Source organism: Morone saxatilis, unplaced genomic scaffold, assembly GCF_004916995.1.
Source record: "Morone saxatilis isolate NCDOM2014 unplaced genomic scaffold, NCSU_SB_2.0 Contig19, whole genome shotgun sequence".
Taxonomy (NCBI): Eukaryota; Metazoa; Chordata; class Actinopteri; family Moronidae; genus Morone; species Morone saxatilis.
The window spans coordinates 484840-485675 of NW_023339751.1; positions in this window are offsets into that span (position 1 = coordinate 484840).

Consider the following 836-nt stretch of genomic DNA (forward strand, 5'->3'; position numbering starts at 1 on the left):
TCAAGATGCAACCGCACACTCCTCCTCCTCCGCTTCCCTGTTTGTTCTGCCTCCCTCCACTTGTGAACGAGCCCCTCACGCCGCTGTGGCAGGCTGGCTGTCAGGCCTTCATTCAGAGCCACAGTGTGTGGAGGAGGGGGACCCGGGTTCACTGGCTGCACCTTAACCCTGCACCTGGGCACACCTGGAGTTAACTGGCCCCTTCCTGCGTGGGTTCCTCGCTGTATTTAAGTAACCAAACTGTCTACAGAGACTGGCAGTCTTTAAAAATAGAAAAGGGGAAATTCAAACGTGGATGAAAGCTGATATTTGTGCTCTCATCAGAACATAGATTATTTACACCTGTCCGGCTCAAACCATTATTTTTGTGAGTTTACGAGAGACTCGTGAGGCGTAGCCCCTCCCTCGGCCCCCCGTCTTACCACAAACCGATTTGGCACGTACTGTTTTAGTATTTGTGTGTGTGTGTGTATACTGTAAGCCCTTTGACATGCATTGACAGACACACACACCTTCTCTGACAAGCCACTGCTGTACTTTTCTCACCCCGACAAGAGAATACAGGCTTGAATAAGGATTGGATTACAAAGGCTTTTAGCCCTGTAAAGCCTTTTCCTGGCCACAATCTCTGGACCTGGGGATCCACTTTCCCTTTGGAGCGGCCCCAGGGTTATGATTAGAGCCGGGGAGGGAGGAGATTGGGTTGCTGGCTGCCCTTGTCTGCCGTGTGATTGAATGGCACTTGGGCTATTGTGATCCATAATGTAGTGGTGAGTAGCAGCACACTTCTTTTGTGGATTGTAAGTCAATACAGTTGAGTGGTGTGTGTGTGTGTG